The sequence below is a fragment of the Neovison vison genome, chromosome 1 (genome assembly GCF_020171115.1).
Source record: "Neovison vison isolate M4711 chromosome 1, ASM_NN_V1, whole genome shotgun sequence".
NCBI classification, from domain to species: Eukaryota; Metazoa; Chordata; class Mammalia; order Carnivora; family Mustelidae; genus Neogale; species Neogale vison.
Window position 1 is genome coordinate 56,657,528 of NC_058091.1, and position 24,663 is coordinate 56,682,190.

A 24,663-nucleotide genomic window follows, 5' to 3' on the forward strand; every position below is an offset into this window, starting at 1 on the left:
GCATAAATAGAATGTTGATAGTGGTTTCTGAGAAAATTTTTAAATTCAGAACAATGGTTTTAATGAGGAATATCTGATGTCTACCTATATCATTGGGATAGCCATTAGAGAATTATAAACAATACCCATAAGTATTCTAGAAAGTCCATGTTGATTACTTAAATGTCATAAAATAATAATTATCGTGTAATGAGCATTCTGTTTCCAACATTGTACCAGGAGATAGAGAGGAAGAAAGACAAATGGATAATCACTTCATCACATCATTCTGATCTCACACTTCTGTTTCATGGAAAATATGATCCACTGCTTTACTGAGAATTTATTTTAATATAATAGTTTAAGCAACAAATGTTTTTATTTCCAGTAGATCTAAAATATAACTGATATATGGTCTTGACCGGATACTGATACTGTAGCCTGATCATGTTATGGCAGTTAAATAAATTCAAAATCCACTTAGCATATAACAATCCACTGCCTTAGAGGACAGGGCTTGGTGCTGGGGATACAGAGAAAAGGAGAACCTGGGATCAGTGTCTCCAGGAGCTTAAAACTGGAATAGCAAGGTAGGGCAAAGACACACATACACATAAATTATATAAGACAGAACATCATTAGTTATGAGAAAGGAAAGAAAATTCTTTCTTTGGGGAAGAAAAGTCATAACCATGTTACAGAGGGAAAAGAATCTCAAAGGCTTAATTAGAAGGCAGTTTGTGAGCTAAATGTTGATAGGATGATTCTAATAGACTTTTTAAAATATTAATCTCTACAACAGAATTTCATTTATCCCACTATTCAATAAATATTTATTGGGCATCTTCTGTTAAGTATGTGGTTGTCATTGAGGATACAAATATGAATAAGTATTTGTTATCAGGAAATGCAAGAGAGATAAATAAGTAAACAGATCATAATACAATGTAGCCAGTGGAGATGATGAAGTACTTTCACTACCTGGGAAAAGGAAGAACTGAAGATTAAGAAAGCCTTTGCTTCTCAAGGGGAGGGGCCTGGGTGGCTCAGTCATTAAGCATCTGCCTTCGGCTCAGGTCATGATCTTGGGGTTCTGGAATCGAGCCCCACATTGGGCTCCCTGCTCAGCAGGAAGCCTGCTTCTCCTTCTCCCATTCCCTCTGCTTGTGTTCCCTTTCTCACTTTGTCTCTCTCTGTCAAATAAATAAAATAATAAAATATTTTTTTAAATAGTCTTTTGGGGAAGAAGTGATGAATAAGTCAACTTTTGTTAAGACAAGTAGATATTATAGAACTCAGGGGAAGTTCTGGGAGGTGGTAATAGATTTAGTATTTTTGTGTTCAGTCATCAAAAACTGTAAGTTACTTATACCTTACCAAGTAAAAAACTCTTGAGCTAAGAGAAAACATAAAAAATCTTAAGAAATGTTGTTAGTTTTATATGACTGGTTAATGAAAGTGGTCAAAGAAAGTGTGAATTGTAAGAATGGGTCAGGCATGAGCAGAGTTGTGTTGCAATAAGATCCCTCTAGAAGCAGGAGAATGAATTGTTGGAAGAGGTTATTGTGTTGTGAGATTAGCATAAGGAAAACAAGTTACAAAGAAAGAACAATACAGATGAGAACTGATAAGGTTCTTTACTAGGTCAGTGGGGATATGGTTGGAAATAAGTGAATGACTGCAGAGGCATGAAAGGAGTTCCAGTGGAACCTGGTGATTAGGTGTTGGTAGCGATGTAAAAAAAAAAAGTCAGTAATGGTGGCTAGTCCATTCTGATTGAATGATTAATGCCATTTGCTGGGACTAAAAAAAAGAAGTGCATCCAAGAGGAATAATAAATTTATAACCTTGCAAACTAAAAAACATCTTGTCTATTAGAAAAATATAGCACCAAAATAAAAGTAAATTTCAGATTTATAGGTTTATTTTATTACTCAACTGCACCTAATCTATGGCTTAAAATAAAGCATGGAATATATGATATAGACCTGATCAGTCCTTTTTTTTTTTTTAAAGATTTTATTTATTTATTTGACAGAAAGAGAGATCACAAGTAGGCGGGGTGGGGGGGAGATGGGGGGAAGCAGGCTCCCTGCTAAGCAGAGAGCCTGATGTGGGGCTTGATTCCAGGACCCTGAGATCATGACCTGAGCCGAAGGCAGAGGCTTAACCCGCTGAGCCAGCCAGGTGCCCCAGCAATCAGTCTTATAAGGATATTAATGAAGGCATAAAGCCAGGAATGAAGACCCAAATGAGGCAGTAATCACCATCTATGTGAGGTACTACAAGAATATATGGGTATGAATAAAATCCCCATAAGATTGGGTTTAGCAAAAAAAAAGACACAAAATATTTGAAAAGAGTCAAGGAAGGAGACTTTATTAACTGAGTGGCAGGGTGGAGGAGAATCAGGAAAGACTGGTACTAATGTGCTCAAGAAAGAGTTTAAAGAAGGACAAGTAGTCCAAATGCTATGGAAAGGTCAAACAAGATGAACACTGAAAATGTTTCCTTAGATTTAGCTACAAAGAGCCCGCTAGTATTTATGTTTATCTTTGAAAATTCAAAAATAATACTACAAATTATTTGTGGGTCCATACACATGTAGTAAAAGTATAAGATTGTCAGGAAATCCCTTACCAACTCTCAGATATAGACTAATTCAAGGGCAGAACAGCAGCATTGCTCCTCTCCATGCAACCATTTGCACTATATTTTACAAAAATAGTGCCCTAGGAGGTAAGCTACATAATGATCCAGCTCTGGGGAAATAGCAACTGAACTAGCAATTAGTAAGGGAAATAGGCTTCAAATATATCTGTAGCTTTAAAACAACTGGAAGCAAAACAACAATATATTAACATTTGTTAAATATGACTGGTGGTTACATGACTACTTGTTATATTATTCCCTGTACTATCTATGTATTTGAAATATTTAAATAATTCTTTAAAAAGGCATTTTAACATTTGCCTGGCTTCTCCCAACTTTGTCTCATGTGTTTTTCCCCTTTGCTAATTTGCTCTGTATCTTTTCACTGTAAAAAAAATTATAGCCGTGAGGGCCTCTACATACTGAGTCCTGTGAGTACTCCTAGCAAATCATTGAACTTGGAGATGGTCTCTAGAATCTTCTGACTCAGCTAGGTTCAGTGCACCTTCAACTGAAAAAGTCTCTGAGGGAATTTGAAGATATGCAGCCTGGGCTAACACGTCTACTGGCTGCCAGCAAGAAAAAGCAGATCCCTAGTTCATGGTACAGACTCTTCAAGTTCATTGATAAGATGCTGCCATCGACCAGTAGCATTAAAAGTCCAGTGAGTCTTGATTAATTTGATTCCAGTGTACCTCAGCTTAGTGATTCCAGACCATAAAACAAGGATACCAAAGGACAACTAGCATATTTTTGAGAAAGTGGTACAGGGCCTTTTAACAGACATGGAGCATCTGATCAGATGAAAAAACTGATATGCAAATTCAATTTATCTTCTCAACTTGTTATAGATTTTGAATTCAGACACATCTAAGAACAAACCCCAAATCGATCACTAATCTTTTATATTTACAGCATCTTGGAAAGTGACTTAACTTCTGAGTTTCAACTTGCTCATCTGTGAAATGACTTGCCAATAGTCTTAAATAACAGGTAAAAAATGGCACAGAATTTTATATATAATAAGCACTCAACAAATACTGTTCATACATGATTTTGCATGTATCATTGTGCACTGTATCTTCTGCATTCTGAGTTAAGAAGGCAAAAGAGCAGGCAGTGGTCAAAATTTCAAGGCACTAATCAAGACCAAAGATGTTTCTGAGAACTCAAGAGTAGGAAAAAATGAACAGGAGAATAAGTCTTGAGAGACTTTGGAAACTACAGTTCGAACCACCTCATAAACCATGTTAAGCATGAAAAGTACACACACATATACACACACACACACAAGCCTTATACTCCATGACAAAAAGTGATTTATATAACCATTATTCACTTAATCTAATACCCAACAGAAACTATAGTTCAAAATAAAACATTAAATAAAATAAATACATAAACATAAATAAAAATAAAACTTGGAAATTTCTTAAATATTTGCTCACTTCAGCTGGAATTTCATATTTACTAACATATATGGTATTTTTAAAGTTAACTCTTTAATATACATTATTTTTTTAAATCACACTGAGGTCTTACTTTCATTTAAAGTTAAATTCTTTTGGATTAAAAATGCTATTTAAAAACTATCCTCTAACCATTATACTGTGTGGTAAGAATCTTACTCTTATTCTTCGTGGCTAGGCTGCATCTTTTAATGAAATCAAAATTATGATAGAACTGTTGCTTAAATTCTATTACTTGAGTGATACAATATAAAAGTATCGCATTCCTTTGGGGCGCCTGGGTGGCTCAGTGGGTTAAGCCGCTGCCTTCGGCTCAGGTCATGATCTCAGGGTCCTGGGATCGAGTCCCGCATCCGGCTCTCTGCTCAGCAGGGAGCCTGCTTCCCTCCCTCTCTCTCTCTCTCTGCCTGCCTCTCCATCTACTTGTGATTTCTCTCTGTCAAATAAATAAATAAAATCTTTAAAAAAAAAAAAAAAAAAAAAAAAAAAGTATCGCATTCCAAAACTGGATTACCTAATGAATTGAGAGTATTGAATGTGCCTATCTAATTTGCCCTATCAGTAAGTAAAATTTCCAAGCCATCTAGTCTTTAAAATGAATACATTTCCTCTTTTAATAATGGCCATCTCTAAATATCAGGGAGTATAGCAAATGCTTAGTTGTAGCATTATACTTTTCAAGACAATGATATTTATTTAGCAAAAATTGAATTCTGTGATTTACTAGAATTAAATCACTACTTAGGAACAGGAACAATATTAATATACAGTTTTCATTAAGATGCTAATTTATTTAACATTACTTAACTCTCTAGTGAGTACACATTCTATAAAAAAACAGAATCCTGAAGTAATGTAATTGCCAAATATTCCCTACAGTATAAGAATTGTACACATTCTTTCAAATTGATTTGTAATGGCATTACAGCAAAAGGCTAAGAACTCATGCATTAGCCTACTTTTTTTTTTCTTATGAGAAAATTAAAGATACAGGTATAAATGAAAGACTTGATATTTCTACAACTGTGTACTTGTTTTTTATGAAAATAGATTAAAATAGCCTAGCCATTTTGTTATTTTTGTCCCTAAAATCATGTAGAAATTTTAGTCATTGCAATACAAAAGAAATCAAGATGCAAAAGGTTATGGTGCTCTCATACAGACAGACATAGAAAATACTGTGTTAAAGCAATAAATAAATGTATGCTTCTGTGCATGGTAAGATAAGGATCTAATATGGAGTCTTTCTAAATTGCTCTTTATTAGCACACTGTAGAATGATGTCAAACTAAAGGCTTCTGTACAGCAAAAGAAACCATCACCAAGTGAAAAGGCAACAAATGAAATAAGAAAAAATATTTGGAAATTATGTGATAAGGGGTTAATATCCAAAATCTATAAGAAACACATATAGCTCAAGAGCAAAAAAACAAACAGTCTTATTAAACAATGGGCAGTGAAGCCAAATAGTTCATTTTTCCAAAGACATACAAATGGCAAATGATCACATGAAATAATGCAATATCACTAATCATCAGGAAAATGCAAATCAAGCCCACAATGGAGATCACCTTACACTTGTTAAAATGACTGCTATGGAAAGACAAGAAACAAAAGTATCAGTGAGTGTGAAGAAAAGGGAACTCTTGTACACTGTGGAATGTAAATTGGTGCAGCTACTATGTAAAATCTGAAGGTAGAAAGGTAGAAAGGTGAAGGTAGAAAAACTGAAGGTAGAACTACCATATGAATCAGCAATCTTAGTTCTATGTATACATTCAAAGGAAATGAAATCAGTACCTCAAAGAGATATCTGTGCTCTCATGTTCACTGCAGCATTATTCACAATAGCCAAGATGTATAAACAACCCAAATATCTGACCATGGATGAATAAGGAAGATGTGATATAGATAGATAGATATAGATACAGATATAGATAAAGATAAGATACACACAAACACACACATATATATATATGAATATTATTCAGCCATAAAAAAGGACATACATTTGCAAAAGCACGGATGGACCTTGAGGGCATTATGCTAAGTAAAATAAGCCGGACAGAGGAAGACAAATACTGTATGATCTCATTTATATGTGGAATCGTTAAAACACACACACACACACACACACACACACATAACACACAACTCATAGAAATAGAAAGTAGAAGTAGTTACCATGGGTTTGGGTGTGGGGAAATAGGAAAATGTTGGTTAAAGGAGACAAACTTCCAGTTATAAGATGAATATGTTTTGGAACTCTAGTGTATAGCACAGTAACTATACCCAACAATATTATATTATATACTTGAAAGAAAGAATTGGTAATTATGTGAGGTGACAGAGGTGTTAACTAACCATACTGTTGTAATCATTTCACAATATATCAGTGTATCAGATCAACATGTTGTATGCCTTAAATTTATACAATGATATATGTTGAGATATATCTCACCAAACTGAAAAAAAGTAAATAAAATTTTTGCTTACACATTCACTCAATAAATAATTTCTATTTGGTAATTGCCTTTTAATGTCATTTGCCAATATCTGTTTCATATTTGTTACATTACAGTGTGTGTGTGTGTGTGTGTGTATACCCATACACAAATATGTTTGTGTATATATGTCTGTATATATAGAGTCTACTATGTATGTTGAGAATATATTCCTAGTTTATTGTTTTCTTTAAAATTTGGCCCACCATGGCCACCATTCAGCAGCAGGGAGGAAGATGGCACTTAGTGAAGAACAAAGGCCCTGACGAATACATAAAGGAAATAGGAATGGGAATGGCTCTGTGAAAAGTAGGTGTGATGGACAACCAGAATGTATCATCTCTTCTGATGGGAAAAACCTCATCATAAAAACTGAAAACACTTCGAAAACAACACAATTTTCATGTAATCTGGGAGAGAAGTTTGAAGAAACTACAGCAGATGGCAGAAAAACTCAGACTGTCTACAACTTCACAAAGAGCACATTGGTTTAACATCAGGAATGGGATGGGAAAGAAAGCACAGTAATAAAAAAATTGGAAGATAGAAAATTAGTGGTGGAATGTGTCATTAATATCGTCTCCTGTACTTGGGTCTTTGAAAAAAGTTGAGTAAAAATTCCATCATCATTTTGGACAGGAATTAGTTGTGAGGATGGGCAAGCTCAATTCAATGTGCAACTCTCCATCGTGGTTTTTTTGTTTGTTTGTTTTGTTTTTTTACTGTGTTCAATTACTTTTAACACAAACATTTGTTTGGTTAGTAAATAAATGTGTTTGTGCTTAAAAAAAAAAAACGAATCAAATTGGGTCTATTATAACTTCTATAGGCAAAAGATATATAAAGAACCAATTTTTAAATACTTTCCTTTTTGATTCATTCCATTACCTTGAAATATTTATCTATATCATCTTTCAGTATACTGTTGATATAATATATACAATGTAAATTATAAATAGATACAGACAAACACACATATGGTTTTTTAATCTGTCTAAAATGTATTTGGTTTATGCTATGAGATAAAAATTTAATGATTATAAAATCTAGTCAGATGGAGGATATATTTCCAAAACTTTTCAGCAGGTTTTTAACGTCTTAAATGAAAATGTTTATCTCTTGCCTTCACGTGAAGGGCAACATCTTGGCTGGTCATAGGTAACATACCATTTTCCTCAAAATTCCGTGAACACTTTAAAATTTTCTTCTATCATAAAAACCTGAAGCTAGCCCAAAGTTTATACTCTTGTGGCCAGTTTTTGTTTGTTTCTATTTTCTTTTCTGATCCTGGCTAGGTGATTCATAAGAATATTTTATACTTTTGAAGTTTATAAATATTACAAGGATGTGTCTAGATGTCTTTTTTCTTATTAATTTTATCTGAAGTATGGCACGCCCTTCAATGAGTCTTTCCTTTATAACTGAAGACATTTTTCAATTGTGCTGTAAATAATTACTTGTATTCTAGCAGCCTTGGCCTCTCTCATGAGAATGCCTGCCTATAATTCTTAGTTTGCATTTCCTTCCTATTTTCTCACATATCTATAGAATGCTTTCTCATTACTTTTATTTATTTCTTTTCTCTCTGTATTTTGGGAAACAATCATAAGCCTATCCCCCAAAAATGTGATTAAATGAAATCACATTTGCCAATAGTTTTCAATACTGGCTTTTTTATTTGAATCACTTGTGAAATTTTATAGTAGTAATAATAATAAAGATGGCTAGGCTTAGGGCTATGACATTGCACAATTCATGAGACATTCTATTCTCTGCTGGTAGTGATTGCTGGAGTTGTGCCGTGATGTGGAACTGCCTAAGTCCCACTCTAGACCAATTAAATCAGAATATGGGTGTGGCATAAAGTGTTGATGTTTAAAATTTTTTCTCCAGTTGATACTAGTGTGCGGCCATGATTAGGAAGATAGGGAGCCAATGGCATATGCATACGGCTTAGCGCATGTTCTGAAATATACAGTGCTCAGTACATGTTAAACATCCATAGCTTCAGCATCTGCATATGCATCATCATTTAATTATCTGCAGTATCAATTTAATTCTTCAGTAGAGATTTTAATCTACTTTTACTATTTCTTTTTTTTTTTTTTTTGATTCCTTCCTTATTCAGTGTCTGTCTGCCTCATGTTCTCATCTTTTGGCGCTCTGTCCTTGTTTCGTGAAGACCATGCCTTGTTTATCCTATCAAGTGTGTCAAGAATTTTTCTAAACTTATTTTCTAATTAGATGCTATTTTCAAAAGTAAGAGCTCTATCCAGGCTCAGTTTTGCTAATGGACAAGATGTATGGCTTGGTCCCATAGATTGCTAAGAATGTCTCATCAAGTATCCAGCTGGAATGTGAACCAGCATGCACAGATTCTCAAGCATTATTCTATTGAGTTAGAGAGAGCTTTTCTCTTATCATCTCTCTCTGATTCTCTGATTGTTTGAAAAGATAGAGTATGCTCCATAAATTGTACTGAAGTCAGAAGTATTCCAAACTCCATCCATTTTCTTTAATTTATCATTTAACAAATATTTACAAAGTCCTACTCCATGCTAGGTAATGTCCTAGGTACTAATGAATACAGGGGTGAACAAGCTAGAGCTTACATGTTACTGCTGGAAGCAGATAATAATTACCTACATGAATAAGATAATTTCAAATAGTGCTATTACACATTAGGAAAGAAAATAGGGCAGCATAAAAAGGGTCTGAAGAGGAGCAACATTTACTTGCTGGAAATACACCTATTGGGATGCCATGTGCCACTACCAATACTTCTGCTCTGATACTTCTTAAGATGTGGTAAGTTGTCAAACAGGTATGGAGGAGAAGTTCTATGACAGTAGTCATATACTTTTTAAATATAAAAAGACACTTGCTGAAGATACAGAGGGCCAAGACCTCTGTACCAAAAAGCAGAGAATGCAAATGTCTCCCCACTTTCCTTTAAAGTACTGGAGCTTGTTCTATTCTAAGTTATTAAGTATCTATTAATTACCAACTAGTTCTCACTTCAGTCCAAAATGTTAAATTTGCCCAAGACTGACAATAGTTCTACAGTCAAATTTAGTCGGGAAATTATTATGTTCTTTTTTTCACCATGTTAAAGGGCATTTTATGGGAAATTGAAGATAGCAACATCTATCCAAATTGGACTGACATGCTTAAAGAGTTCACTTTCTTTCTTCACTCTAGGTCAGAAGCTCTATAAAACAATTCTTTGCATATGTTGCAAGGTCTTCAAGCTCTTCAGCCCACCTTCCTTTCCTACTCATTTTAATGTCAGTGTGTCTCTAGTTTCAGTCCCCATTGCATTGTACCTGCTCCTGGCCATGCCTTCAAGATGGATGTTTTAATCAAATTGTCCCCTGGCCTTTCATTCTAGCTTCATGCCTGGACATTGTCCTTCATTTATTCCATGATCACACAGTGTGTCACCTGCCAATCAATCCTTCCTGACTCCCTTACTCAAGCCAGATTTCGTGCAGTTGATTTAGTCAGGCACCAGGATTCCACCAGTTCTTCAGAAGTGTTCAGATGACAAGCCAGGTTAAGCCAAAGGTTCCATTTAAATATTTCAGCTAATGGTTTTCACTTAGTGGCTCTACCCTGGCTGTTGCCAAGTAAAATGTTTAGATATTGAAAATATAGCCATGAACAAGGTATACAGGTCTCTGTTCAAATGAAAGTAACAGTAAATGGAGAAACAGACAACTATTTCTATTCAACTAATTTCTAAGTCAACTAAAAATTTCAAAATGGTACAATAAACATGGTGATTGGAAAAATGCAGTGTTACCTAAGATCAGACACCCATCCTAGATTTGAGTTGTATGAAAACTAAACTAGGATCTGATGGATGAGTTAATTAGGAGTGAGCAAAAAAAAAAAAAATATATGGGAGGGAAGGAATTTTCTAGAAGCACTAACCTTTAATCATGAGCATGCCAGGTAATGAGAACAGCAAAACTTTGCTTGGCAGGCGGTTAGAGTGTGGACAGAAAAATCTTTATCAGTTCTTAGTGTACAGGATGGGCAAGAAGACTTCATTATCCTGATGTGATGGAGGCCTCCTTCATGTATTAGAATTATTGTTAATTTATTCATTCAGCAATTATATCTACTATTTCAATGCAGAACATGATTTTGGGCTACAATACCAACTGTGGGAGGTATGACGTCTTCTCTCATGGATTTTACTCCTGCTGTGCATGCAGTGAGGTCTACTTATAGGCTCTTTGGTTCCAGTGACCTCTCTGAAGTCAATCTGGTGGAACAAATCCCCAGGTAGATAAGTCAAGAATAAAATAAAATATGCAGGAAGAAAAGAGTGCAGGATATTTTTTTTTAAAAAAAAAACTTATAAATAGCAGTGCCTGGGTGCCTCAGGCAGTTAAGTGTCCAACTTTTGGCTTCAGCTCAGGTCATAACCTCATGGGTTGAGACAGAGCCCTATGTAGGGCTCCTGCTCAACAGGATTCTACCCGAAGACTTTCCCCCTCTTGCTCCCCCATTCTCTCTGTCTCTTTCTCAAATAAATAAATCTTTAAAAAAATATTTAAAAAAAGGAAAAGACTTAACAACAAAAGGGAAAAAGGGAACTGAAATAAGGGAAAGAAGGAAATGATGACAGAAAATAGAAATAATACATTTATGATGGAGAAAGCAAAGGTCCAGGAAAAGCTTTCTCAAGTACAACAGCCTGTCCATCTTTTATATTATGGCCTTTCTAAATTGGGTTTTGAATACCTAGTATGCCTAGCTCAATACCTGTGCATATCATTCCATGAAAAATATTTTATGGAATGAATTAAAGAAAATAAGCAGTGAGGGCATTCTTTGAGTGCTTACGGACTCACTTTCAATAAAAATTTTGCATGAATCTCACTGCTGCCATAATAACTACCTGAGGTCAAAGCAGCATTCCAATGCTACCTTTGCCTTTAATTCGACTACAAGTTTTAAGACCTTAATCAACTTTTTCAGCCTGGAAACTTCAAGAAAATTACTCAGACAACTGTATCCACTGTGCCCTTAAGTTAAGAAATGGCTTTGGGGCGCCTGGGTGGCTCAGTGGGTTAAGGCTTCTGCCTTCGGCTCAGATCATGATCCCAGGATCCTGGGATCGAGCCCCACATTGGGCTCTCTGCTTAGCGGGGAGCCTGCTTCCTCCTCTCTCTCTCTCTGCCTGCCTCTCTGTGTACTTGTGATCTCTGCATGCCAAATAAATAAACAGAATCTTAAAAAAAAAAAAAAAAAGAAAGAAAGAGAGAAAGAAAGAAAGAAAGAAGGAAAGAAAGAAAGAAATGGCTTATTACTACAGCTAAAATCACAGTTATCTTCTTCTTGGGGAAAAAATTCTTTTTTAACAGAGTCAAAAATAGGTAGAAAATGTGTCCAATGGGTATCCTGTATTATATATTAATCTCAATTTAAAGCACAAAATTTTTATTGAGCACTTACTAACTACAGGATCTTTAAGATTAAGATTACATGCTTAATGTTCAATAGAAACTATGGAGTTTAAAAACACAGGCTGTAACTCCTGTCCTTAAATAGGTTATGATCTTATTTTACAAGGGAAAATAAATAGCCTCTTTATAAATTTTAAAATTAGGAGAATGTGTCATAAAAGAATTGAAAAATACATACAAAAGAAGGAATAAATTATATCAGACTGGGGGTCAAGAAAGTCTTTACAGAAAAGATGACCCTGGAGATGGTCTCAGAATATTATCAGAATTAAAAAAAAAAAAAAAATAGGATGCCAGGGCGGCTCAGTCAGTTAAGAGGCTGCCTTCAGCTCAGGTCATTATCCCAGGGTCCTGGGATACAGCCATGCATTGGGCTCCTTGCTCAGCCAGGAACCTGCTTCTCTCTCTGCCTACTGCTCCCCCTGCTTGTTCATTCCCTCTCTCTCTAGTTCTCTAAAACAAATAAATAAAATCTTTTTTAAAAAGAATTTAAAAGAAATAAAGATCAGACACTATTCTAGGTTGAAGAAACAGCATATGTCAAGGCACAGTGGCAGAAATTTATGTGCTGTTCAGGAAAAAGTCTAGTTCATATGGAGCACTAAGTAACACAAAAGCAGCAGGGGAGAATCAGACCATGCTGTGGAGGAGCATGAATGTTTTCAGGAAAACCCACACACAAGTTTATAAATAATGGAGCAATTGTATTTGTTGTAAAAGAGAGGACACTATAAGAGCTTTTTTTTTTTTTTTCCTAAAAGATTTTTATCAGGGTGCCTGGGTGGCTCAGTGGGTTAAACCCTCTGCCTTCGGCTCAGGTCATGATCCCAGAGTCCTGGGATCGAGCCCCGCATCAGGCTCTCTGCTCCGCAGGGAGCCTGCATCCTCCTCTCTCTGCCTGCCTCTCTGCTTACTTGTGATCGCTCTCTGTCAAATAAATAAATAAATAAATAAATAAAATATTTTTTAAAAAAAGATTTTTATCTATTTATTTGATAGACAGAGAGAGATCACAAGTAGGCAGAAGGCAGGCAGAGAGCGAGGGGGAAGCAGGCTCCCCGCTGAGCAGAGAGCCTGATGCGGGGCTCGATCCCAGGACCCTGAGATCTTGACGCGAGCTGAAGGCAGAGGCTTAAACCACTGAGCCACCCAGGCGCCCCTATAAGAGCTTTTTATTAGGAAGATTATAGGCAGGAGTACATAGAATGGACAATAGCAGGGACAGACTGGAATTTAAAATCAAATATAACAGACAAAAAGAAAACAATACAAGTTGAGGTTTGAGGGGTCCTAATGAGTTGGCACTCTCTTTTCTCTGGCCAACTTTTGGATCAACAAATTGATAAAGGAGAGGGCAGACAAGTATAAAAAATATTGAAGGTCATGGCTTAGGGATGTTGCAGCAACAGACTTCCTAATATGGAACCCCAGCATATTATAGACTTAGCCACTGCAAACCGCCCCACAAAGTTTGGGGTGTAAAGGAGGAAAGCAGAGAGAAAAGAAGAGGAGGGGGTTAAATTAAATGCCAGGGCCCTTTCTCCTAACATACCAGGGGAAAAGAGAATAAAGGGCCAGAGAGAGGTCTAGCATGCGATCATGGAGGACCTCTCCTTATAGGAAGTTGGCAAAGGGTTCCCCATCCACAACAGAAGGGTTTCCATTTTATTGGGGGGGAAATGATGCTGACATTTACTACCTGCAAAAACTCCCTAATGTCCCTTACTGACATTGTCTCATCTAATATTCAAGAAACCCTTGGATATAGGTGCTATTATTATTTCCATCTTACAAAGTTGAAAATGACAAGTAAATTGGGCAAGATGGCACAGCTCCTAGTAGCAGATCCCAAACCTAAGGCCATATGGTTCCAGAATGCTCTCCCCAACTGCCATCCCAGGAGATGTCAGGAAAGGGCTCTAGAGAATGCTTACTCCTCAGGGTACAGTTCCAGGACAAAGAACTGAGAAGGAGTCAAGGAACTAGAATAAAGCTTTGTGAGGGAAACCAACTGAAAAAAACACCTCCTGCAGAGTCTTATCATGAAGACTCAGAACAGTTTCAGGAGACTGGTGAGGTAAAAGCTTGGCTAAAGACACAGAAAAGAATAAATATGAAGAAGTGGAAGTAACAAGAATGCATTTTCAAGAAAGTAGCATCTGAAGGAAAGGAGAGTTACAGTATGACAGCTTATGAGAACTGGAAAGTTGAGCAAAGATGTTTTGGGCAGTTTGTTAGGGTATCTGAGAAGTTTATAAGAAGAGAAGACACTTCTAGTGGAGAAGGACAATTTGAAGATGTAAATGAGAGGAAACAAACACAGGGGCTTAGGTTACAGAAGAGGAAAGAAGAAATGAGACTGAGAAACAATATATCTTAAAATCAGAGGCATCTCTGGTGGAAAGACACAGAGTTCTTTGAAGACAGAAAAACAGAGGAGTTTCGATGAGGTATACCTCAAACACAAATTGGAGAAATCACTCAGGATTTGACAAGGGTAGATTGAGTGCTGATGGCTTGAATCTAGGGGGAATTGCCATAGTTCTCCTTGGAAATGGGATAGGGTATCAATAAACAATAAACAATAACCAAAAGATTGCTGAGAAGTGACCACCAACTGAGGCATGCTAGTGTGGATGCATGATGGAAGTTTTTTTGACATGGTTTAAGCAGTATATAGTGACCAAAAAGCAATTCATAACATTTTAAACCTATGACTTTTCTTGTGTTTGAAGCATATAAACCGATTCCAGTCCTTCTGGACAAACCTATTATGAGCCTAATGCTTTGGGGGCTAAATGACCACCCCCCCCACACACACACATGAAATAAACAAGTGAATCCATTATTTTACTAATTCAAGCCACTCACTCAAAAAACAAACCCAATATTTTAGATCAAAATACATTTTTGTACTGAAAAAAGGCCAAATACCTCTTTCGATACAGGGAAACTGAGAAAAGGTGTGTTTAATCTTCCAAGTCTTATTCCAGAGAACAGCAATAGATGCCGTGTGTGAAACAAATAATTATTCTATGCTATTTCAGAAAGGAAACCCTAGTTTTGCTGAGGCTTAAATCAGACCTTCTTTTCTTCATTCTACCATTGCTTCAGTACTGTTTTTCTTTATAATCTGTTTCTTTTAAACATCCTAATTTTTAAATAAACTCCTTTGTTTAGGAAAATATGGTTAACACTGTATCTCTAGGTCAGTAAAATGAAAGAGACTTCAAGTGTCTGGTTATTAGCCACTGTCTGCAGTTTTATTCCATGGGAAAGTGGGAGGGAGGATGAAGGGGGAAAGGTGGTACAAGAGAACTTGACATTTACAGAGTTCCTATAATTCACTGATATTATATTGTAATAAAATGCTTTCAGCCTGTGTATTGAAACCCATTCATAAGTCATAAAATCAGCAAGATGGCCTGTGAACCAAGCTTTTAAAAAGTGAAATAGAATAAAATAAAATGAAACTGAGTATAACACATATGCTAAGAAAAAGTTTAGAGAAACTTTGGTCTCAGTTATATAGAAATACACACATACATAGCCATCTGTGAACCTCAGGTCATGATATAAAATGTATTTTTTTCGCTGTGGATTATGGTCAAAACAGCTCCAAAGTCATCAGGTTCATGTTTTTGGCTAGCAAGAATTCATTTTACTTTTCCAAGCATCCAAATTTCCTTTCGAGGTCTTGAGATAGAAATTCCTAGTTCAGTGCTATCTTCATGTTATAGTTTCAGTACCATTCTGGACACAGAGAAAGATATTACTAATTGATATCTATAATATATTGTTACATGATTTCCTTTATGAAGATGAAGCAACCCTTAGTAAAAAATGGGCTTTCTAGGTGATGGGTATTATAGAGGGCATGGATTGCATGGAGCACTGGGTGTGGTACAAAAATAATGAATACTGTTATGCTGTAAATAAATAAAAAATAAAATTTTCAAAAATGGGAAAAAAAAAAAAAAAGAAATTCCTAGATCAGCCTCCTGGTATGGAAGCTGAGAGAAGCCAAATCAGCCAACAAAATACTCCTTCCTGAGACTTAGAATATTGAGCAGATGATACAAAGATGAAAAGTTGTAAACAGTTGACACAGACCCTTTCTAGTGGTGGCATCCAGACCTGTTTAGGTTGGTGGTTGCTGTGGTTCCTGTTGCCATAGTTTCTGCCCGTTGCTGCCCATTCTCTAGCTTCTTATCAATATTTTAAGTCCTGACTTCCTTCTGATAAATCCTTTGCGCTCATTAGCTGGAATCAATTTTTATTATTCTAATTGAAGGACACTACACTTATATATTGGCTCAGTTAAGCCTCAAAACTATCCTATGATGTAGGTATTATTTTTATTTTACTGATGAGAAAAGTAAGATTCATGGTGATCTGGTAATTTTGCCAAAGGCCATCTTGCAGGTATGATATTCAGACCAGGTCACTGTGACTTAAGGTTTATCCTCTTTCTATTAAATAATGCACACTGAACTGAAAATAGCAAACATTGATATATTTCATATGCAAAATAATTTTATGCAGAAGATTTGTCAGAGAATAGTTTTTGTTTTATTTGAGTGGATCAAAATCAAAGTTTTCCTTTAACTTCAAAATAAATTCAACAGTCTTGAGATCTTACAGAAAGTTTTAAGATTATGCATGTTGAGAAAAAATATAGCTTAGACTGCTTTGCTGATATTTCCATTGATTTTAAGAAAGAAAGGCCTATTATATTAGTTGCATCCCATTAGCAATAAACCAGAGCTCTGGAACTCTCAAGATCTATCAAATGAAGGTGAACACTCAGAAATTATCCTAAGAAATGCATCAGTGTCAACAAATAAGAGATAGACTGGATAATTCATCAACATTATAAATTCAGCTCCTCCATTCCTCTAAATCTCCTCCCCAAACACACACACATGCACAGACACACACACACACACACACACACACACTCAATCATCTATTCCTGTTAAGCCTTTTTGTTATCACCCCTCCACACACACTCTATAGTACAGTCTCTCATCTTCTTAGCTTACATTGTCGTTAAAGCTTTTAGTCTTAAGTCAAACTTCAATTTCCTCAAATCCATGTTCTCCATTGCTACCAGAGCAGAGCATGATTCTCTTATCATTCATGCTTGAAACTCCTCATGGGCTTTCTATTATTTAAAGAATAAATTATACTATCCTTACTTTAATACATATTAGTATTCATCAATATTCATCAATATTTTAAAGCTTTGGAGTTTCCCAAACACATTATATGTAGTTTTTATATCATGTTGTTTTAACTGTATGAAATGCCCTCTTTCAAATTGCCCCCCCTGGAAAAATCCTGTTGATCCTTAAAACCCCAGATTTGATGTTACCTCTTCCAGGAAGTCTTCCCAATATTTTCTAATACCATTGGAGAGTTAATCACACTCTCCTTTCTTATCTCTACTTTTTGTATATATCGTCTGTTCTTATTTATTTATTCAACCATTATTTTACCGAGGCACTATTCTAGACTCTGAGGTTATACCAGTTGAGTAAAACAGACAAAAATATCTAAATTCATAGGCAAAACAATCAATAAGAAAAGCAAGTAAAATATATCAAAAGTAAGGCAGATATAACTTCTTAGGAAAGAAAAGAAAGAAGCACCAGTGACAGGGGATGACATTTCTGTGAGGGTAGTTAGGGAAAGTTTTACTGAGCTGCATTTGAATTAGAACAAAATTTGAATTGGAACAAAAAGCAGGAGATGGTGTGAGCCTTGGGAATGTCTGAGGAGGAGCTTTCCAAGCAGAGGGAACTATAAATGCAAAGGTGCCTGGTAGGGTTGTGCTGGGCGAAATCACAAAAAGTGACTGGCATCAGGGTTAAAAGATACAGTCAAAGGAGACCAGGTCATGGAGGATTTGGACATGAGCTTTGAATGAGATGGGAAGCCATGCAAGGGATCAAAGTAGATAAAAGATACGATCTGAGTTGATTTCTAAGTTCACTCTGCACAAATTCTGCCCTGAATTCATCCAAATACCCCAATCAAATGCTGAGACCAGATCAGACAGACAAGGTGTCTTTACTTTCATGTGATGCTTATGAACAACTGTGAAAACAGAGCATCTGCTGATTTTGGCCTAAGGTAGTTTCCAACTAACACCTGCCAGATATATACAGTGAGTCTGTCCTTCACTTCTATTATTTGAATATTAGGTCATAAATAATTCAAAGAAGAATAGTGTATGATCTACTTTCTCTACGGCTGTCCATTTGTGAACATGTCAGTCACATCTGAACATAAAATTAATGCAAGGACAGACATAAAAGGACTCTGAGGTTAGACAAGCTAATTAGAAAACTAATTTGGAAGTTATTTTACTGGTGATTTAGTGACATCAGCCAATTAAAAGTAGAGTTGATATTTAAGATATCCTCTTGTGGGGAGGTAAAAGACAGAAATGCCATAACATAGGTTTACAGTTTTAATGTAGACAATTCTGATCATTTAAATGGTCCTATTTGGAAAGAGATACATGCCTACTATATTTGCTACTTAAACTTGTCATAGATTCTTCCAGTGATCTTATTTTTAAGGCTGAAAATTAAGGAAACTCACACTAGTACTTCATTAATCAAATGACTGCATCTGAACTAAAAAATAAAATGTTAGAAACCCCAAAGTTCTTTAAGACACTTATCTTCCTAAAAATACTCCCATCTGTCACCTTAGAGCCAAAAAACGCACAGGAAGTTGTGGTATGCCTTTCCTCACCTTTATATAATAACGTCATAGTTCTCACTAAAATATTTCCAGTAATATGTTCCTTAACTTTATCAGCTACATAATTTGTCATGCCACTGTAACTGCACAGAAAAGGTAGGCAAAATTTATATGGACTGTCCACTAAGGTGAGCTCTGGAACCAAGTAGGCTCAGTCCTGGCTTCACAATACATGTGTGATGTTTGTCAAGTTATTTAACACCTCTATGACTCAGTTTTCTCTCTGTTAAAAGAGGCTAACAAGTTATTATGTCAATTAAATGGATGGTAAGTAAAATGCTAAGAACAGGGCCTAGAACAATACAAGAGCTCAATGTAATGTTAAATATATCAAAAATATGTAGAAAACTCTGGGGATACCAAAATACCTGTGTTGTATAGCAAACGTGCATATAAAGTCTTCAATATCTAAAACAATTTACATAAATACAATGAAACCTCTATATGCCTCCCTCTACTATATTTATCACCAATCCAATTTACCTATCTTAGCAGTAATTTATATAGCTTTCCTCATATCTTTACAACTCTTTTCATTTATGAGGTCTATGTTCTTTCACTAGCAGGGCCTTTTAGAAATGGAAGCAGCCACACTGCTATGAGTTACCCCATAAGAAGCAGGGGGAGAAAAGGAAGGGAGAGAGGGAGGCAGGAAACAAAGAAGGAAGCCTTTATTAAGCAACAGCTCCTGTCTGGAGACCTAGTGCTTCACCGTAACAAAGGATCTATTTCCTTCCCAATTCCTAAGACCCAACGTCCAACAAAAGATTCTTGAAGAAACCTCTCATATGATTCTTTTCTTCGTTGTACAGCAACTAAGAGCAGGATGACTCTCTAAAAGGTACATTGATTTCATTATACATATAAAAATATATAAACATATTTATATATGTAATGCACATTATATATTATTATTTATGATATATGTTCTATGTTATAATTGATTATTATATACATTACATAGTATTACATAATGTATTTAGTAGACAAAAATATATATAATATAATAATATAATATAATATATACACATATGTATCTCTTAAGCTGCTTTAACACTGATATTTCTAAAGTAATGGACCACCTACTCTTAGAATTGTTTCATTTACACTTTCCTAAAAACTGCTTCCCTCATCCATGGAATCATTGGGCTACAGTGAGCCTGGTGGTCCAAGACCCTTGCCAGATATAAAGAGGCAGGTGATCGAAAGCCATAACAAAGAGCCTCTTGAAGAATTTAGGCTTGGGACTGAGAAAGATACTTTTTTTACCCTTACTGGAAGACTGACCTTATACCATGTAAATGTAGGTGCTTATTTACAATCGTGTGTACTACCATGAGAGCTGAAGGAGAAGAGGAAGCTTGTCCACGGAGGGAGAGAAAAGTATTTTGCAGAGGGTTAGTGATAGGAAAATATCCTATTGACATTTATATGCCTGGCACTAGCTACTTTTCTGATACCTAGATGTGGTCTTTACCTGATTATAAATTCATCTTTTTCACATAAGTCACAAATCTGTTTCTGTAATTTATAACCAAAAGAGTCTTTATTATTATGTCCAGTTTAATCAAAGGACAACATATATAAAATACTGTTGTGTTTCATGTATTGAGCAGACAAAGTGAAAAAATAGGGTTCTGGCATTTTTGATGTTGCACTGATCAAGAAATAAGTGTAAAACACAAGTTGTGGTAGAACATGGTAAAACAGACCTATCTGTGGAATGTATTCTAGGTATAGCTATTAATAAACAATATTTAACACTTGGTTTCTCAACCTAATTATTCCTTTGATCTCCTCTTTGCTGAGGAGTACATCCATAGACCAACTCCCACAGATTATCAGCTCCACTTTCCAAAGCTATTTCACAGAGGCATCTTTCTCACCTGGATGGGGAGCTTCCTGTTAAGCCTTGCCCCTCCATCAAAGCCTGATCTAGGAATTCTACTGCCTTTCCAAGCCAAAGAATCTGTCAACAAAGCTATTGCTCTCAGCTAGAGCAAACTACTTTGGCAGTCACCTAAGCAGCAGGTACAAACCATATGTTGTGGAGTTGTTGAAGGCAAATTGGTCCATACACCAGTGATAGAGTGTATTTCCTAATAACTGAGAATTTTCTCCTGGAATGTTATGGAATAAGATTCCAAGCACAAAGAGACTGTCCTATTTATTTGTTCTTGTTGTTGTGGATCCTAATATTTGTAGAATTTAAAAAGTATAAACGTAATTCAGCTAAATGTTTCTAACAGCAGGAACTTTAGGGGATTAAGAAAAGTTGAGCCATGAAAACACAATTCAATGAGGATACTATATGTTGTTATATCGCTAAGATAAATATTCACAAGTCACATCTTTCGAAGACACCAAGATCATAAATATCAGACAGTTGAAGAAGAAGGTTCTATCTTATAAGATTTATACATTTAGCTTGTAGCTATTAGAAAAGCATTTTTTTTCCTTATAGGTTTTTCAATTATATTTTACTTCTAAATATAATGACTAATTACCATATGAATGTTAATCACAAGACTATAAAATGTAGGTATTCTGGGAAAATGAATGCACTCACTATACATTTGTGACAGAAAGATGGAGGTTTTTGAATATTTAACCATGCTCTATGATCCTGCTATAGTTGTCTCAGTCTGTATAAAATCTGGTCATATTCTCTGGGCCTTAGAAGCCACCTATTTCTATCCTTACATCATTTTTGGTAATAGTATAAATAAACAACAACTAGGATAAATATTTTAAAGCTAGAGAATATCAATCTCTTTGAGATATTTATTTATAAAAACCTTGAATTTTAGAAAGCATCAATTTCATTTCCAATGTTTTGCTTGGTACAATCCATGGCACCCAGAGGTCAGTTTTATTTGAACAGCTCAGAAAAGTATTAAAAATGTTTTTTAATGGGGCCACAGTTCCTTTTTTCCTTATTGCTTTATACCTACTTCTTGCACATTTATATTACCCCCTAAATGTAAATGAATTTGCCATCTTTATTTTAAACTATCTTCCCACACAATTGTATTTATGTTTTCAATGGTTTGTTTACTTGTACCTATTAGGAAATATTAAAGCATGAATGGGACAAAGGAACGGCAATTAACCTTAAAAACTAAAGAATAATTTATCATTTTACCAAATAACAAAACTTACTCCTACTGACAAAAATTCATAATAAATGCAGGAGCTATCAATTTGGAAAAAAACAAACAAATCAAGTTGGGTGTAGAAGTGGCATACCAGGCACAGTCATCAAATTTACAATTATTAGCTGTTCTTAAATTATCAGTGATAGGTGATACCTACCCAGAGCACAGACGAACAATTAGTGAATGCAGGGCTAATGGCTATATTTCTGGTTTTGCATATATATATATATATAACTATATATATAACTATTATATATATATATAACTATAGTTATAATTTTATACATACATATATATATATATATACACATACATATATAAAACAAAGTTATCAGTACTGGTCTAAATCCCCCAAAAACCTGCATAGCCAATAAAGTAATATAATATAAGTAAGTTTAACTGTCACCAACTGATCTAAGACCTCTTGGGTTCTTTTGACTTGTAACAGTGGTCTTTAAAGATCTGAAGTACTTAAAGTTTAGCTACTTCTGCTAAACACATAGATATTTATTGAACAAATGTTTATTAGGTAGAAGGCACAATATAGTTCATGCTTTACATTATTTAAGTCAAAAGATTCTCATTTTTTTGCACTAGTTGAGGTGCTTTAATTATACCAGCCCTGAAAAAAATTACTCAAGGCAGATACAATAACATTTCAGAGATAGGATTCTGTTTTCCCTATGGTTTTCATTAGGGAAACAGACATTATCTTCAACCAATCGCTGGACAGAGTACCACTTTAGATTTGAGCCTGGAAACTTTCTTGAGGCTACAGACCATAGCCATAACTAGATTCTTCTCCTCTATTTAGGGTATCTCTAAAATATTTTAGCCAAGCCATATCTTGAATATATTTTATTTCACCAATGAAGGCCCATTTACTAATACTTATAGTGCTAATTAAGACAACAATTTCACTAGTATAAATCCATTTCTGGCATTCAATATGCCTTTTAACAAAGTCTCCTATATTAACCAAGATCTAGATTACTGGAAGCCTTGCTGCCACTGCCTCTAAATTACCTCTGATTCTATATATAAAGGCCAAGTGACCTTCTCTGGACTAAACATGATAAACATATCATATGTATTCTCTAAAGGTGAAGAATGTTAGTGTTTCCTACAGAATTTTTCTTCTCTGCATTAAGCAATTCCTATACTTCACATTGCATAATACCAAGGTCTTGCCTATTTAGTGTGGTGTAAAATTCTTTCTAAAAGGGTGGAGATGGGAAAGGGACAACATTATTAAGCCTTCAGACACACAGCCATTATAAAAAAGTGTTACAAGATAGAAGACACAGCAGAAGCTGGCCATGTCTCATTCTCTTTATTATCCTTACTACTTCTTAGGCAATGAATAGAGAAAAATAATCACCAGATTCAGGAGGATTTGGACAGAACACAGGAATTTTATGCAACTGACTTTATAGTGGGTGAATACTTGAATAAAAAAAATACTTGCAGAGTCAAAAAAAATTGAAATGTGCTTAGCGTGCTAAAGAATCCTTGGAGGCGGGGTATGATCATTTCAGAAAATATTCTCCTAAAATTATGATGCACATAAAAATTGCTTCTAATGCCAACCAGAGCTTTCCCATACTCTTTATTTCTGGTTCTCAAGGAACCCTGACATCTGATCCTCCTTCACCAATCTGACATTATAAAATAAGGCACCATACTGCCAGGAAGAGATAAAAAGCAGACAGAGCTAAGCACCTAAGAGGACTCTACTGCTTGCTAGCTGTGTAACACAATTTTCTGTATCATGAAGATCTGAGCTTGTCTTAGCTCAGGCAGTCATAACAGAGTACCATAGACTGGGTGGCTTACAAGCAATAGAAATTTATTTCTCAGAGTTCTAGAGACTGAAAATCTGAGATCAGGATGTCAGTATAGTTGAGTTCTAGAGAGGGCCTTCTTCTGGGTTGGAGATGGCCCCTTCTTCATTAAATCCTCATGCAGTGGAAAGAGAGTGAGGGTGCTCTCTGGTGTATCTCTTTTATAAGGGCACTAATCCCAGTCATGGAACCTCTACCCTCATTACCTAAGTTGCTTCTAAAGGCCTTTATATTTGTGGGAAGGTAAAGAGTGGGTTTTTGTGGGGGGGGGGGGGTTAAAGATTTTATTTATTTGAGAGAATGAGTGGAGCAAGGAGGAGCAGAAGGAGCGGGAGAAGCAAACTCCCCACTGAGCAGGAATCCTGATGAAGGGCTCAGTCCCAAGACCCTGAGATCATGACCTGAGCCAAAGGCAGACACTTAACCAACTTAGCCACCCAGGTGCCCTAGGAGGTAGGGTTTTAACATAAGAATTTGGAGGGCAGAACAAAAGCATTCAGTCTAAAATGGAAGTTATAAATAAAAGTGACCTGGCACAGATCCAGATATGCAGTGGGCACACCATAAATGCTAGATGACATAATCTACCCCACCAAGAACTCTTTATCCCAGACAGGATGGTGCTGTCCCTGTACCCCTGAGCACACTGTGCCCATACCTGACCCTGAAACTTTGCTCAAGCTACTCCTAGGAATGCTATCCCTTTCACCTCTGGCTCACAGTCATGTCAACTATGAGGTCTTCATTCCCCCTCAGTCTTATTATGAGATATCTCTTACTTTAAGCTGTCATAAATCTGG

The 24,663-nt window shown here is 35.7% G+C and overlaps 1 protein-coding gene and 1 pseudogene across 4 annotated transcripts in view; one reads left to right on the forward strand and one right to left on the reverse strand.

Annotated features, from left to right (window-relative positions):
• The window catches only part of GRM1 (glutamate metabotropic receptor 1), a 427,511-nt gene that overhangs the window by 168,534 nt on the left and 234,314 nt on the right, over positions 1 to 24,663 (reverse strand). The window lies entirely within an intron of this gene.
• On the forward strand, positions 6,812 to 7,215 carry LOC122916191 (annotated as a pseudogene).